Raw genomic sequence first — 14013 nt, 5'->3', positions numbered from 1 at the left:
AGAATGTGGGAGATAAGGGTCACCACTAGTGTCCCTGCTGACTGCATCTGCGGGAAGTGCACCCAACTCCAACTCCTTGAAAACCGCGTTAGGGAACTGGAGCTGGATGAACTTCGGATCGTTCAGGAGGCAGAGGGGGTTACTGAGAGGAGTTACAGGGAGGTAATCACTCCTCAAGTACAGGAGAAAGGCAGATGGGTTACAGTCGGGGTCGGAAAGGGAACCGGCAGGCAGTGCAGTGATCCCCTGTGGCCATTCCCCTCAACAATAAGTATACCGTTTTGGATACTGTTGAGGGGGAACGACTTCCCAGGGTAAAGCAGTGTGGCACAGGTCTGTGGCACAGAGTCTGTCCCTGCTGCTCAGAAGGGAAGGGGGAAGGGGAGCAGAGCATTAGTCATTGGGGACTCCATAGTTAGGGGGACAGATAGGAGGTTCTGTGGGGACGAAAGAGACTCACGGTTGGTGTGTTGCCTCCCAGGTGCCAGGGTGCGTGATGTCTCTGGTGTTTTTGGGATCCTAAGGGGGGATGGGGAGCAGCCCCAAGTCGTGGTCCACATTTGCACCAACGACATAGGTAGGAAGAGAGACGGGGATTTTAGGCAGAAATTCAGGGAGCTAGGATGGAAGCTGAGAGCTAGGACAAACAGAGTTGTTGTCTCTGGTTTGTTGCCCGTGTAACGTGCTAGTGAGGCGAGGAATAGGGAGAGAGAGGAGTTGAACACATGGCTACAGGGATGGTGCAGGAGGGAGGGTTTTGGATTCTTGGATAATTGGGGCTCTTTCTGGGGTAGGTGGGACCTCTACAAGCAAGATTGTCTTCACCTGAACCAGAGGGGTACCGATATCCTGGGGGGGGAAATTTGCTAAGGCTGTTCGGGTGGGTTTAAACTAATTCAGCAGGGAGAGGGACACCAAAATTGTAGTTCAACTATAGAAAAGGATGAGAGTAGGGTGGTCCGAAATAAAGTTTCAGGGAAGCAAGATGGCACCGGCAATCAAGAAGTTGGATTGAAGTGTGTCTACTTCAATGCCAGGAGCGTCTGGAATAAGGTGGGTGAACTTGCAACATGGGTGAGTACCTGGGACTGTTGTGGCCATTTCGGAGACATGGATAGAGCAGGGACAGGAATGGTTGTTGCAGGTTCTGGGATTTAGATGTTTCAGTAAGAGCAGAGAAGATGGTAAAAGGGGCGGAGGTGTGGCATTGTTGGTCAAGGACAGTATTACAGTTGCAGAAAGGATGTTTGGAGACTTGTCAACTAAGGTAGTATGGGCTGAGGTTAGAAACAGGAAATAAGAGGTCACCCTGTTGGGAGTTTTCTATAGGCCTCCGAATAGTTCCAGAGATGTAGAAGAAAGGATAGCAAAGATGATTCTCAATAGGAGTGAGACAGACAGGGTAGTTGTCATGGGGGACTTCAACTTTCCAAATATTGACTGGGAGCACTATAGTTCGAGTACTATAGATGGGTCAGTTTTTGTCCAGAGTGTGCAGGAGGTATGTCGATAGGCCAACAAGGGGCGAAGCCACATTAGATTTGGGACTGGGTAATGAGCCCGGCCAGGTGTTAGATTTGGAAGTAGGTGAGCACTTTGGTGATAGCGATCACAATTCTGTTATGTTTACTTTAGTGATGGAAAGGGATAAGGTGTATACCACTGTGCAAGAGTTATAGCTGGGGGAAAGGCAATTACGATGTGATTAGGCAAGATTTAGGGAGCATAGAATGGGGAAGGAAACTGCAGGGGATGGGCACAATAGAAATGTGGAGCTTATTCAAGGAAAAGCTCCTGTGTGTCCATGATAAGTATGTACCTGTCAGGCAGGGAGGAAGCTATAGAGTGCGGCAGCCGTGGTTTACGAAGGAGGTGGAATCTCTAGTCAAGAGGAAGAAGAAGGCTTATGTTGGGATGAGATGTGAAGGCTCAGTTAGGGCACTTGAGAGCTATGAGGTAGCCAGGAAAGACCGAAAGAGAGAGCTCAGAAGAGCCAGGAGGAGACATGAGAAGTTGTTGACGGAGAGGATCAGGGTAAACCCGAAGGCTTTCTATAGGTATTTTAAGGAATAAAAGAATGACGAAAGTAAGATTAGGCCCAATCAAGGATAGTAGTGGTAAGTTGTGTGTGGAGTTAGATGAGAGAGGGGAAGCGCGAAATGAATATTTTTCAACAGTATTCACTCTAGAAAACGACAATGTTGTCGAGGAGAATACTGAGATACAGGCTACTAGACTAGGTGGGATTGAGGTTCACATGCAAGAGGTATTAGAAATCCTTCAGAAGGTGAACATAGATAAGTCCCCTGGGCTGGATGGGATTTATCCTCGGATCTTCTGGGAAGCCAGGGAGGAGATTGCCGAGCCTTTGGCATTGATCTTTAACTCGTCATTGTCTACAGGAGTAGAGCCTGATGACTGGAGGATAGCAAATGTGGTTCCCCTGTTCAAGAAGGGGAGTAGAGACAACCCTGGTAATTATAGACCAGTGAGCCTTACCTCAGTTGTTGGTAAAGTGTTGGAAAAGGTTATAAGGGATAGGATTCATAATCATCTAGAAAAGAATAAATTGATTAGGGATAGTCAGCACGGTTTTGTGAAGGGAAGGTCGTGCCTCACAAACCTTATTGAGTTCTTTTGAGAAGGTGACCAAACAGGTAGATGAGAGTAAACCAGTTGATGTGGTGTATATGGCTTTCAGCAAGGCGTTCGATAAGGTTCCCCACAGTAGGCTATTGTAAAATGCGGAGGAATGGGATTGTGGGAGATACAGCAGTTTGGATCGGAAATTGGCTTGCTGAAAGAAGACAGAGGGTGGTAGTTGATGGGAAATGTTCATCCTGGAGACCAGTTACTAGTGGTGTACCGCAAGGGTCGGTGTTGGGTCCACTGCTGTTTGTCATTTTTATAAATGACCTGGATGAGGACGTAGAAGTATGCGTTAGTAAATTTGCAAACGACACTATGGTCAGTGGAGTTGTGGATAGTGACGAGGGATGCTGTAGGTTGCAGAGAGACATAGATAAGCTGCTTAGCTGGGCTGAGAGGTGGCAAATGGAGTTTAATGCAGCCAAGTGTGAGGTGATATGCACTTTGATAGGAGTAACTGGAAGGCAAAGTACTGGGCTAATGGTAAGATTCTTGGTAGTGTAGATGAGCAGAGAGATCTTGATGTCCATGTACACCGATCCTTGAAAGTTGCCACCCAGGTTGACAGGGCTGTTAAGAAGGCATACAGTGTTTTAGCTTTTATTAATAGAGGCATCAAGTTCCGGAACCAAGAGGTTATGGTGAAGCTGTACAAAACTCTGGTGCGGCTGCACTTGGAGTATTGTGTACAGTTCTGGTCACCGCATTATAAGAAGGATGTGGAAGCTTTGGAAAGGGTGCAGAGGAGATTTCCTAGGATGTTGCCTGGTATGGAGGGAAGGTCTTTGGAGGAAAGGCTGAGGGACATGAGGCTGTTTTTATTAGAGAGAAGCTGGTTGAGAGGTGACTTAATTGAAACATATATAAAATAATTAGAGGATTGGATAGGGAGAGCCTTTTTCCTAGAATGGTGACGGCGAGCACGAGGGGGCATAGCTTTAAATTGAGGGGTGAAAGATATAGGACAGATGTCAGAGGTAGTTTCTTTACTCAGAGAGGAGTAAGGGAATGGAACGCTTTGCCTGCAACGGTAGTAGACTCGCCAACTTGAGGTACATTTAAGTCGTCATTGGACAAGCATATGGACGTACATGGAATAGTGTAGGTTAGATGGGCTTGAGATCGGTATGACAGGTCAGCACAACATCGAGGGCCGAAGGGCCTGTACTGTGTTGTAATGTTTTCTGTTCTATGTTCTATGATCACTGATCCTCACAGACCATGACAGGACTCAAACCTAGAGGTTATTTTTTGTGATTAACACAGTCAGATGTGCTCGACTGCACTCACAGTCCTGTCTTTCCCCACACCCCAGCTTCATGATTCTGAGTAAGAGGACAAACCAGCATAGATCCACTATCCACATTTTCCCTCAGAACACATTCCTGACGAAATATTTATAGTGAAGTCTAGACTGCTTGAAGTGCCTTCACTGTTCTCACAGAAGTAATTGAACTGTGTTGTCTGGATAGTTCATTTTAATCATTTATGGATGTGCCTGTAGTTTTCATTTCAAGTGGGAGCTGGAATGTATCAGTCCTTAGAGGTGTTTCTGAGGAAACATGTCACTGTTTTCGGGGAGCTCCTTGGGAAATGTATCAGTGTTTTCTCGGGGTTGGGTGGGGGGGAATGTCAGTATTTATGGGGACGATCAAAATGTGCCTGGGGAAAGGTGTCAGTGTTTATTGAGAATCTCCAGTGAGTGTATGAGCATTTACAGAGTGTCTGTGGGGAATGAGTATCGGATTCTGGTCTGCAGAACTTTCCTGATGTCTAAGCGGCTCCCAAACCTGTGATTCTGAACACTGGGTTTATTTATGGGGATGTGAATGAGGAGACTTTAGACAAGTATTTAAGGGCAAAGGAATCTCTTTTTATTTAGTAGCATAAAGGTAATTAGAATTTAAGAAATAGGTATCTCAGTAAATTCTATGAAGTTAATACAATACACGATGGAAAGAGACCACCACTATTAGACATTATTTACTGACACACAGAAAACAAGCATTTACACTGTCTGCCTGAATTGCTCCCAATAGGGTCCCAATGCACTGCCACCGATGTTGGAATTTGGGATCTCGGGGTTTATGCTCCCATCCCAGAATGTGATTTTTGAAGTCCCGGTGGTCCCTCTGGATTACCACACCTAGAGCCTGGATGAAGACTTGGGACTGTGTGGGTTTGTACGTTTGGGTTGAGTCGGCTGATGCGCAAAGGTGTGTTTTGGTGAGTAGCCGTTTCTCTTCACCTTTTGGGTTTTCACCTCAGGTTGTGACTGAGGACTCGTGGCTTCGGTGAAGTCAATGATTGCTTGTGCTAGTCAGTGTCCGGTTTGGATGGCCTGGGTCAGGTTTTTGCTGATGGTGTTCTCAGTTCAGAAAGTTTGGATCCCGTGTTCGGAAGCTCTTTGTTCAGTTTCCTCCTCCCATAAGATCGGGGCTGGCAGTTGTACTGACTGAGAGTCCCATTATCTTCACACCAGATTTGTAGTTTTCACTCTGCTCTTGATGTTCTTTTCTGAGGTTAATTAGCTTTCCGATGGATGGTTAGAGCGTGTGTGAATGGATTGGAATGTCAAGTATCTCTGTAGGCTCCGTACTATCTGTGCTGCATAGCCCGAGGTGTAAAAGCTGTCTTGGATCAGTTCCTTTTAGATCAGGGTCTGTTGGTTTTGGTTAATTGTCCTTTAAGTGAGGAGGTGCAGCATGGGATTCCAGGCCGAACAATAATTTTCTGAAGAAGGGTCTCGGCCCGAAACGTCAGTTTTCCTGCTCCTTTAATGCTGCTTGGCCTGCTGTGTTGATCCAGCTCCACACCTTGTTATCTCAATAAACCCACACAGCAATCTCCGTTCCCAGGCATGATTATTGTGTTGTGTATTTCTCGCAGATTCAGTCCAACTGTCTTTGAAAAGTTTGGAAGTCTAGGATTCTGCCCAAAAACGCAGGATTCGTCAAAATGTTTTACAATTGGCGATTTTTTAAAAAAAAACCTGGGTCCTGCTTGAACCAGTACTTGTGCAGGTTTCCCAGTGAGTGTGTCAGTCTTCACAGTGAGCCTGTGGTTAATGAGTCAGTATCCATAGACTTTTTCCAGTGATTGTGTGGGGTGCTATTTACAGAATGATCACTTGGAACTATTTCAGTACCCCAGGGAGTTGCTGGGGAGTTTGTCCTCACTGCAGTGAGTGAAAGGTATTTAAGGTATCCTTGGAGAGTGTGACAGTATTGGCAGTGTGCCTGGGGTATTCATTCAGTATTCACATTGGGTCCAGAGGGACTTTATCATTATTTACTTGGGGGTCCCTGGTAGTGTATCACTATTTATAGGGGGGTGTTTGGGGAGATTCTGATGTTAATACAGTATCCCTGGGGAGTGTGTCAGTATTTACAGGGAATCGTTACAGCATTTTGATGGATCCCATGCAGAGGAGATTGAGGGGTAACCCGGCAGGTTTAAAAGTCCTGAGCGGTATTGATAAAGTGAATGGCAGATTGCAATTCAAGAGGGTGGGGATTTCAAGGCTGGGTCATACTTATCAGGGGAGAGGAGAAAGATTTTAATAAATGCATGGAATTTTATTTTTGTTTACACAGGGTTCATGTACGGGATGGCCTTCCGGAGGAAGTACTGGGTGCGGGTATTGTTACAGCATTTAAAAGGCAGTTGGGTAAGTACGTGAAAAAGAAATATTCAGAGGGGCATGTTCCACCTTCCTGTGCTTGGCCCCAGTTCAGTTTGGGTTAATGGTCGGTGTGGACTGGTTGGACTGAAGGATCTGATTCTAGGCGATGTGGCTCTGTATCTCTTAAAAGCAGTATCCACAGGGAATCCAGGATGAGTGTGTTAATATTTACAGGGGTCCAGAGGGGATGCATCAGTATTTACAGCATGTCCTGGGGAGGATTTTCAGCATTTCCTGGGTGTTTCTGGGGAGGGCATTGATATTTAAAGGGCATTCCTGAGAAAGGTGACGGACTTTTACAGGAAATCCCAGGAGAGTGCATCAATATTTACAACAAATCCATTGGGAGTGTGTTAACAATTTCTGGGAACCTGACTGGGAGTGTTTCAGTATCTACAGGAGGGACTGGGGAGTGAGTAATGTTGACAGGGAATTTGTGCACGATGTGTTAGTATGTTGAGGGGTCTCTGGGCAGTATATCAGTATCTGCAGCGAATCCAAAGAGAACGTGTCAATAATTACTGGGTGTTCCAGAGGGAATACAACAGTCTCTGCACTGCATCTCCAGGGAAGTCTGTCAGCATTTACAGCCGGTCTAGGGTGACGTGGTGATAACATGGTGTGAGGCTGGATGAACACAGCAGGCCAAGCAACATCCAAGGAGCAGGAAAGCTTGACGTTTCAGGTTGGGACCCTTCTTCTGATGTTGTTTACTTGAGTTCAGTGGGACTGTCAGTATTTACAGGGGATCTTTGTGCATGTGTCAGTATTTTAAAAAAAGTGTTCCAATGTAATGAGGTAGAGTTCACCAGGAATCACCAAGAAGTGTGTCAGTTTGTAGAGGCTTCTCACAAGGAAATTGTTAGTATTTGCCAGGATTCTCGCAGGGTGTATTTCACAGAATGTTGTTGACAGTGTGTCATCATTTACATAAGTTGGTGTCCACGTTTACATGGGTCTGGGGGTGGTGTGTCTGTGTAATAAACTTCCACAGAGAGACCACAGTGAGTCTCCAGTGACTGACCGTAATTTTCAGGTGTGTCCAAGGACAGTTTCGGGAATTTGTGCCTTTGGGAGTGTGTTCCTAATTATAAAGGATTTGTGGGGTAATGAGTCAGTGTGTATAGAGATTCCCCAGTGAGCGTGTTCATATTTGCACAGTGGGTGCAGGTGCAGCAGGGGTTGAAGAAGGCAAATGGTATGTTGGCCTTAGTAGGGAGAGGATTCAGGGAGGTCTTGCAGTATTTGTGCAGGGCCATTGTGAGACTGTATGTGGAGTACTATGTACAGTTTTGGCTTCTGTTATCTGAAGAAAGATGTTCTGACCATAGAGGCAATGCTTGCCAGACTGATACCAGGTTGGACTGACATATGAAGAGACGTTGGATTGATTAGGAGAGTATTCAATGTTGTTTATGAAAATGAGGGTGGATCTCATGAAAATGTATAAAATTCTAACAGGTCTAGACATAATAACAGTAAGAGCAATATTCCCAATGACTAAAGGATCTGGAAGCAGGGCTCACAGTCTGAGGACACAGGATAGGCCACTTAGAACTGAAATGAGGAAAAATGTCTTTGCCAGAGATTTTGTTTTTCACTCTTTCATGGGACGAAGACGTCTCTGGCTAGGCAGCATTTATTGCTCATCCCTAATTGCCCAGAGGGCAGTTAAGAGTCAACCACATTGTTGTGGCTGTGGAATCACGTGTAGGCCAGCACAAGTAAGGATGGCAGTGTCCTTCCCTGAAGGACATGAATGAACCTGATGGGTTTTCTCAATAATCATCATTAAACTCCAAATTCCAGGTATTTGTTGAATTCAAATTCTGCCCTGTGCCATGATGGGATTTGAATCCATGGCCCCAGAACCAATATTCCCCAGAATATTATCTGGGTCTGTTGTTTGATAGTCCAATAATAATGCCAATAGGCCATTGCCTCCAAGTCTGTGGAATTCACTGCCACAGAAAGTGGTTGAGGCCAAACCATTCAACGTTTCCAAGAAGAAGTTTAATCGAGTTACGGGAATAAAGAGAGCACATGGTATAGGGAGTCAGCTAGATGAGAGGACTGAGTTCGAGAACCAGCCATGGTCATAGTTATTGGTAGCACAAGTTTGAGTGGGCAGATATCTTCTACTTTTGCTCCTCATTCATATTTATGATCTTACGTATGTTTAGGGGCCCCAGTGAGCAGGCCAGGATGAAAAAGGGACCATGGGGAATGTGTTAGTATTTACGGTGGGTCCCATGGTGTCCTGGGGTTTGCATCAGTTTTTACTGTGGGTCTCGGGGAGTGCGTTGGTGTTTCCAGTGGGTTCCGGGGGTCCTGGGGATTGGATCAATATTTTTGGCGGGTCCCAGGGGATGCTTCGGTCTTTCATGGGTATGTACAGAGTGTAGCACCATACTGGAAGTACCGAAGCTGTTTCCACTTTTACAAGGGTCTCAGCTTGTGGTAGGTGGGTGTAGTGTGTGACTTTAAAAGGGTTACTTTGTCGTTTTTTTTTGAAGATTGCTTGTAAATGCAGAAGTGGGAAGTGTTCGGGGGTTTTAGGCCTTTGGGTTTTTTGTTTGAAAAGCAACTTAACAATGGAAGAGGAGTGGCCAGTTCAGGCTGTCTACTTCTATTCCAGCTACAGCAGCCATGAGATTTGTGCGTCCAGAAGGTTTGCAAGCTTCAATAAATAATTTCTAACTGGCTTTCTCGGAAATCTCTCTCTGGATGTTGTTCCCTCCTGCCTTTAAGAATCTGTGTTTGGAATTTCCTTTTAACCAACGGGTGTGTTTATGGGATGTGACAAGATTGGAACAGTTAATTCGTAATAGTTACTGTATTGGGTGTGTTAGGCTTTCCGATATTTTGTTATTCTAAATTCCACTTTCTTCTGTTCATGTTTTAATTGGCGTGTTTAAATAAATTTGTTTTGCTTCAAACCAAGTGCATCATACTTGGAACACCCACATGACATCTGCCTCTTTAAAATAAGAAAGTTAGGGTCGAAAGGTAAGTGTGGAGTTGGAAGAACACAGCAGGCCAGGCAACATCAGGAGCAGAAAAGTTGGCATTTCAGGTTGGAATAATGGGAACTGCAAATGCTGGAGAATCCAAGATAACAAAGTGTGGGGCTGGATGAACATAGCAGGCCAAGCAGCATCTTAGGAGCACAAAAGCTGACGTTTTGGGCCTCGACCCTTCATCAGAAACGGCCCCTTTTCTGATGAAGTTTCTCGGCCTGAAACGTCAGCTTTTGTGCTCCTAAGATGCTGCTTGGCCTGCTGAGTTCATCCAGCCCCACACTTGGTTATCTTTCAGGTTGGGACCCTTCTGACTATCTCAAAATTAGGGTTTCGGCTACTTTGTTAAAATCTTGTGAGGAAATTCCCGCCTGGCCCATAACAGATTGGGCGCTCTTGCCACAATAATTCTACAATTCCACTTTGGGTTTCGGGTTAATTGACTCCAGGGTGGTGAGTGGTTGTTGTCAGTGTCTTTTGTTTCGGGTGTTGCATTCCCTTGGTTTAAACAGGGCGTGCCTTGTGTAGGAATGGCTCTTTCAGTCATCACTCAGATTTCTGGGGGTGGAAGCATTGACTTCGGCGTCTTTGCAAAAAGTGACCACGGCAAAGCTGTTGGAATTGGCAGACAGGCTGGAGTTGGGGTTACCCTCATCTGTGAGGAAAGGAAAGGGACTGACAACACTCTTTGGAAATGGCTAGGATTCAGTTGCAGATGAAGCAGCTTGGACAGGAAAAGGAACTCAAACAGCCTGGATTCTGGTTAAAAGCAGAGGAAGGAGGAAAGAAAAGAATCACCCTAGCTGATAATGTGGATAGTCAAAATCTCTTTCTCCAGTGAAAAAAATGTCAAATACTTGGGTGCCCGGCATGGAGGAAATTTCAAATGAGATGTGTGGGGCGCATGAATGAAGTTGTGTGGGATTGAGACAAATGCAATAAACAGGCAGAGGATCGAGGGATATGGACAATGTGCAGGCAGATGGCATTAGTTTAGAATAACATTGTGGTAGGCACAGCCGTGGTAGCCTGAAGGGTCTGGTGCTGAGCTATACCGTTTTATTTTTAATGCCGTTTGGGGAAAAGAAACACTAAGAATCTCAAATATTTCATTATATTTCTCCCTCCTTCTTCTAAATGACAATGCGACAAGCTCAGACGACTTAACCTCTCCTCGTTAGAAAATCCCTCCATTCCCAAGATAAGCCCAGTGAACCTTATCTGGCCTGTCGCTAATTCAAGGATATCTTTCCAAAGGGCTGTCATACTGTTCATAATATTCTTGGTATCGTTTGACTCAACTTATTTATTTTAGCAAGGACTCCCTATTTTTAAACTTCATTCCCTTTTTAATAATTGTCAGAATTTGATTTGCCTTCTCTATTACCTGCTGAACCTGTAAGCGCCCTTTTTCAGATTGATACTTATAAATTCCCGAAAAGCTTTGTGCAGTCAGTCTGAAGCCAACATTGAGCCTGACAGTAAGTTAGAAATGTACTGGACTGTATTATAAAGAATATGACAATAAACAATAATTGCACCCTTTGAAACAACAGAAGATACATGAGTTTATGAAAGGGAATTTTTTGATGATCCTGTTCGATTGCATTTTTTTAGGTGTGGCTATCAATTGCAGAATAAGTAAGGGGAGGGAGGGGATTGGCATTAGGGAGATATGGTTAACTTGAATTTTCAAAATCATTTTGACGAGTTTGAACAGGGGCTGGAGAGCATGTTGGGACTGAATAGGGCCTCTTCACGATCAACAAAGCCATTATATGTGGGATAACTAGAGATGGATACAATCCTAAACAAGTATTCCACTTCAGTATTTACTGTGTAGAAAAATATAGCACCTCAGGAACTTGGTGAAATAAATTGTGATGACTAGAAAAGAGTCCACAATTGAGAGCATGAGGTGTTAGGAGTCTTAAAATGCACAAAGGCAGATAAATCCTCAGGCCTTGATCAGGTTTATCCCAGGACATTGTGGAAGGCGAGGTAAGAAATTGTGAGCTGCTCCAGCAAGATATTTATATCATCAACAGCCACAGTGAGATGTCAGAAGACTGGAGGGTGGGTAATGTTGTTGCATCACTCAAGGGGCTGCAAGGCAAAGCCTGGAAACTACAAACCAGTGACACTGGCATCAGTGGTGGGTAGTTTGTTGGGGGAGATCCTGAGAGACTGGCTCTTCATGCATTTGGAAAGGCAAGGATTGATTAGGGCTCGTCAGCACAGCTTTGTGTGTGGAAAATTGTGGCTTTGAAAGTTGATTCATTTTGCTTTGAGGAGGTAGCCAGGAGATAGATGAAGGCAGAGTGGTACTTGGTTCTCAGCAAGTTTAGATCACATGGCGTCCTATGAAAGCTTGCCAGTTGTGTACAAGATTGGCTTGACAGTGGGTGCTGGCAGAGATTTGTTCTTCCTGGAGGCCTATGCGTGTGCCACCAGGTTCGGTTATGTTATGTGTCATTTATATTGATGATTTGAATGAGAATATAGGAGTCATGTTTAGTAAGTTTGTGGGTGACAGTAAAATTGGTGGTATCATGGACAGTGAAGGAGGTTATCTAAGAATTCAGTGAGATCATGATCTATCACGTTGATTGGATGAGGAATAGCAGATGGAGATTGAGGTGGATAAATGTGAAGTGTTGAATCTTGCAAAAACAAACCAGTGCAGAACACAAACAGCTAATGTTCAGGCCCTAGACGGTGTTGTCAAGCAGGGAGACTTAGGGGCACAGATACATAGTTCCCTGAAAGCGGTGTCACAGATAGATGGGGTGATGAAGGTGACATTTGGCATGCTTGCTTTCATTGGCCAGAGCATTGGGAATAGGAGATTGGGATGTCATGATGTGGCTGTACAGGATATTCATGAGGTCACCATAAAAGCATTCTTAATTATCAGGAAACACTTAACTGGTTCACTTGTGTCCTTTAGTGAAGGTCATCTGACATTCTTAGCTGCTCCAACTGACATGTGATTTCAGACCCACAGCAACATGGCTGACTCGGAGCTGTGCTCTGGCAGTTAGTGTTGGGCTATGATTGCTCGACCAGCTGGTGACATCCTCATGCCATGAATGATTTAAATAAAAGTACATATTTCCCTCCCTACCTCTACAGACACCTCCAGATCTGCAATTCCTCCTGGATTTGTAACATTGTTCAGGCCCTTGCCACTTTCTGTAACACACTCATCACCTCCAGCACCTTCAACTTTCCCTGTTCCTATCATCTCAATAAATCCCGACAATGTTTCATGTTCCTAATACATTCCTCTGCTAGTAAATCCCTTTAATACCTGCGTCACTACTTTGGTAATAAAATGTGAGGCTGGATGAACACAGCAGGCCAAGCAGCATCTCAGGAGCACAAAAGCTGACGTTTCGGGCTAGGCCCGAAACGTCAGCTTTTGTGCTCCTGAGATGCTGCTTGGCCTGCTGTGTTCATCCAGCCTCACATTTTATGATCTTGGAATTCTGCAGCATCTGCAGTTCCCATTATCTCCATACTTTGGTAGCTGTCTTTTGCTGAACAGTCTCTTTCTTCTGATTTTGTTCTGCTTATTTTGTCGTCTTCTAGGGCTCTTTCAATTGAATATATTCCTTTACACCCTGCGTGAGACACAGCTAGGAATTTCTTGCTGAGCTTTTGTCAATGGAATGCCCTTTTTGTTGGATATTTTACAATGTTCTTTCAAATGTTTTCCACTGTTCATTTGCATTTCAGTTAGTTTACTCTGTCTACACTGGTCACTTCCCCTCAATGTCATACAATTGGCTTTGTTTCTGTTTCTATTGTTGCTTGTTCTTTGTCTGGTCACATTAAAACTTCATTATACCTTTGAATTCCACTTTTTTCATAATTTCCCTTTGGATCTCTGTGTGACATGACTCATTTATTCAGCTTCATCACACAACAGTCAACCTGGGATAGTTCTGTCCCTAGCCAGTTGCACAACATGTTATTCAAAGAAACACTGACAAAAATATTCTCCAAGCTCCTTTTCGAATGCCACCATTTTATTGCACATACTTTGAACATTCCAAAAAGTAACATTATCATGTACTTTATACTACAATTTCCTGTCACAAACTTATGTATAGTTTCTGTGAAGCTCTGTGCTTCCTGTCCCTTTCTGCTTGTCTTCAGCCACATCACCATGCTGTTCCAATCACATTTTCTGTTTGGATTTGGACATCTCCTTTCCCCTGAACCCTGTCCCTGCATCCTCTCTGTCAGTTGAAAGCCCTCTCCATAAACATTATAACATGATTGGCCAGGACACTGGTCCCAGCACGGTTCCAGTTATTATTTATTCACTCACGAAATGTGGGTGTCTCTGGCTGGCCAACGTTTATTACCCACCCCGAGCTACCCTTGAACTGAATGGCTTGCTGTGCCATTTCAGTGTGTAGTTGTGAGTCAACCACGTTGCTGTGGGTCTGAAGTCACATGTAGGCCTGACCAAGTGAGGGTGGCAGATTTTCTCCCCTAATTACAGTCAGACTCAATCACACGTCATCATGGGAGGCCTACTTTCAGCTTTGAGATACTGTACCTTCCGAAGACGACAGAGGAAGTTCACAGTTATCAATCCAGGCCTGTGCTGTCTTTGTGAGGATCAGCCCAACAGAAGTGAAAGCA

At 44.6% G+C, this 14013-nt stretch overlaps 1 long non-coding RNA gene across 3 annotated transcripts in view; it reads left to right on the top strand.

Moving 5' to 3' along the window:
• The window catches only part of LOC132207825 (uncharacterized), a 46596-nt gene that overhangs the window by 15460 nt on the left and 17123 nt on the right, over window positions 1–14013 (top strand). For all 3 annotated transcript variants that reach the window (XR_009443878.1, XR_009443879.1, XR_009443880.1), the window contains 2 exons: window positions 4689–4875; window positions 6246–6319. This is a non-coding gene — a long non-coding RNA (uncharacterized LOC132207825). The remainder of the gene's footprint in view (window positions 1–4688; window positions 4876–6245; window positions 6320–14013) is intronic.

This window comes from Stegostoma tigrinum, unplaced genomic scaffold (assembly GCF_030684315.1).
Source record: "Stegostoma tigrinum isolate sSteTig4 unplaced genomic scaffold, sSteTig4.hap1 scaffold_171, whole genome shotgun sequence".
Lineage (NCBI taxonomy): Eukaryota > Metazoa > Chordata > Chondrichthyes > Orectolobiformes > Stegostomatidae > Stegostoma > Stegostoma tigrinum.
The sequence above is the reverse complement of the archived record's forward strand: the minus strand, read 5'-3'. Positions and strand labels throughout refer to the sequence as shown.